Here is a 3436-nt window from a genome sequence, read left to right as displayed (position 1 = left end):
GCCCCAAGGGCTCTGGGAGCTCTGCGTGCCCTGGGCCCCAGCCAGGCACCTGTGCCTCCCCGGGGCTAGCAGAGCCTCTTAGAGCTGAGCCTGCCTAATCCCTTATGGTGCTCGGGTGTCCCTGAACCCGAAGACCAAGCTGGGGTCCCAGCGCCGTGGAACCGGCAGCAGGAGGATCCCCCTCCCTCCACGTGCCTGGTGCCTGGAGCCGACCGCTGATGGGATCAGGGCACCTGTAGGGTGAAGACCCAGCCCTGACGGACCCAGGTGAACTCAGGCACCGTGGGGCCCTCGCTGCCTGGCGCGTCCTGCCCCGTCCACTCCTCAGGCTTCCCGGGTGGCCCAGTGGCAAAGAACTCACCTGCCAGTGCGGGAGATACAGGAGGGGCGGGTTCAATCCCCGGGTCGGGAAGAGTCCTGGAGGAGGGAACGACAGCCCCCTCCAGCATTCTTGCCGGGAGAGTCCCATGGACAGAGGAGCATGGTGGGCTGCAGTTCCTGGGGTCGCAGAGCAGCGCACGGCTAGCGTGCACAGGCCTGTCTCCAGCCTCGAGGCTCTGGCTCTAGGGTTTCACGGGAAGGTGATCCTGCCTTGCAGTTCCACAAGATTATGTTTGTTGGTTTTTTTTTTTTTTCCTAATAAAATCAGGATCTTTATGGCATAAAACTGATGATCAAATAACACCAAAAGCTTGGGAATAAAGTGGGACCAAGAACAAGAGGCTCTATGGCCTAGCTACGTAGCAGCTGGTAGTCAGGAGCGTGCAGGCCCCACTCTCTGGCCCAGCTGCCAGTCACTGACCCAGTGAGGGCTCCAGGCACTGGGCATGCCCCCCACGGGCCCCATTTCATAGCGATGTTAGCGAGGCACGCAGCCCATGACAATGAGGATGGCTAAGAGGCCCTGGTGGTCTTCGTGTCTTTGAAGACTTTTTCACACCAGAAAACTTCCCCCAAGCAGACCTAAGTCGCTCCTGAGGTCCCAGCACGGTGAAGACGTGGGACAGGACAGGAAGCAGTCAAGCAACACCTGGACGTATTTCCTTCGGGCTCCACCTGATGAGATAGACCGAGTAGCAGACCTCCCCTGGGCAGGAGCCCCGCGAGGCGCATAGGTACAGCCAGGGCCCTGCCTGTGGGCAAGGGTGGGCAGGAGGCGAGTCCTCCGCACGGCCTCAAAGGCGCATTGTCCTGCCACGGTGGCTGGAATCGGGCTGGGTGATTGTAATAATAACGTCCTGACGCTCAGCCAGTGGTTGGGTTTCCATAGCTCAGGGAGTATCTGGTTTTCAAAGGGGAGACGTCATACAAGTCAGTGTTGTTCCCATCAGCCGTTCTCTGCAGGTCAGAGGCACGCTCGGCGCCTGCCTCCTCCCAGAGGCGTGTGCCCATCAGCGCCCGGGCCGGGCACGCCAGGGGAGGAGCTGCAACGGGAGGCCCTCCCCCCCGCCCTCCAGGGCTGGAAGTCCCGGGTCCTGCCAGGGAGAGGCCCACACCGGGGCCTGGAGCCTCTGCCCGGCCGTGCGTGTCCCTGCTTCCCGGCTGCCCTGGCTCTAGGGAGCCACAGACCTGACACCAGCTGAACACGTGAGGCTGACCACTGCCTCCGGGCCTCCCAGTGCAAACACACAGGAAGAGCACAGGCAGCGAGGCTCAGCATCGCTGGTCACCAGGGAAATGCAAATCAGAACCACAAGGTCCCATTAGGCCAGCTATTATTAAAAAAAAAAAGAAAGGGAAGAACACCTGTTGGTGAAGACGCAGAGAAACTGGAGCCCTTGTGCACTGTTGGTGGGAATGAAAAATCATGCCACCTCTGTAGCAAAGTTTAGCAGTTCCTCAAAAAGTTAGACATAGCATTACCATGTGGCCCAGCAATTCCAGTCCTTGGCATACACCCAAAAGGACCGAGAACAGGGACTCAGATGTTTGTGTACCCACATTCACAACAGCATCAATCACAACAGCCAAAAGACGGGAGGAACACGAGTGTCTGCCAACAGATGAATGGATAAGCAAAATGTTGTATACACGTACAAAGGAATACTATCCAGCCCTAAAAAGGAACAAAAAAAAAAGAGAAAAAAAAAAGAAAAAAGAAAAAAAAAGAGAGGAAAAAAAAAAAAAGAGAAAAAAAAGAGAAAAAAAAAAGGAACACGAGTTCTGACAGGTGCCACACCGTGCATGAACCCTTAGTACATTCTTCTAAGTGACATGACAAAAATGTGACACCACTTGCGTGAGATACCTAGAAGAGGCAAAGTACCACCAAGCAGCGCTGAGGTCCCCGGGGGCCTGGGAAAGGGGTGGTGGGGAGTGTGCAGCAGGGACAGAGCGCCCGCTCGGGGTGATGAAAAATTCCTGGAGCTGGCGGTGGTGAAGTGTGCCTAACAACGTGAGTGTTCTTAATCCTACTGAATGCATACTTAGAAACAGTTACGATAAATTTTAATTATTACATTTCACCACAATTAAAATACATATACATAGATCACCTGAACAACAAAGAAGCGTTTTGGACCCAAGAATGTGACGGCATGGCCCAGCTGCATGAGTGCCTTGCACAAAGCCAGCTGCCGGCTCTCTCCACTGACCTCCCTGAGCTGCCGAACAGTCGGGAACTCCCCGTCTCCTCTGAAGCAGGAAGTTTAAATTATCAGGTCAATTAGGAAAGACACAACCGAAAAATACAAGTTTCATTCACACTTCCAGGAGGCGTTTCCTGGCTGGGTGCCACCTCTATTATTTTTGGCGAGGCTGTTGAAAGGCCCATGGACCCTGAGAAGGTACAATGTAACCTTTGATTCCGTTTCAAGGATCAAAGCAAGTAAGCTTGGGTGCCAAGGCAGATAACATTTCAGGGACGGTCTCATGAAAGGAGTCGCTAGACCAGGGCAGAGAGGGGGCTCGTGTGACACCACTCCCGGTGACCTCGGCCGTGGTAACCCGCCCGCATGGGGCGGCCGCCGCGGCTGCGCTCCCGGGGTCCGTGCCGGCTCCCCCCGGCTCGCCCCCGGCGGACGGTCCTCGGACGGCCCCGCCCTGCCGCTCCGGGGCGCAGGGGCGCGCTCGGCCCTGGCCGGGCCTCCGCGACGGGCACTCTGCGGACACGCCGTCCGGCGGGCGGGCGACGCAGCCCTTCTGTGCCAACCCTCCCGGTACCCCTCCTGGCGCTCGGCAGGAACGGAGGGCAAGGGACGCGCCCTCAGCCCGGGGCCTCGCCCGCCGCCGGACTCGGCCCCCGCCGAGCGCGCGCACGCGGCCCCCAGCGCGGAGCGCTCCCATCAAGCCCCGCGCCGCGCCGCCCGCGGGCGGGGCCGGAAGCGCCTGCGCGTTCTCAGCCCGCGAGCGCAGGGCGCAGGCGCGGGCGCCGCCGGGAGACCGGCGTGGGGCGTGGCCGCGCCCGGCGCGGGGCCGTGGGGGCGGGCGCGCGCAC

Source organism: Ovis aries, chromosome 17 (assembly GCF_016772045.2).
Source record: "Ovis aries strain OAR_USU_Benz2616 breed Rambouillet chromosome 17, ARS-UI_Ramb_v3.0, whole genome shotgun sequence".
Lineage (NCBI taxonomy): Eukaryota > Metazoa > Chordata > Mammalia > Artiodactyla > Bovidae > Ovis > Ovis aries.
Note: the sequence above shows the minus strand (reverse complement) of the source record.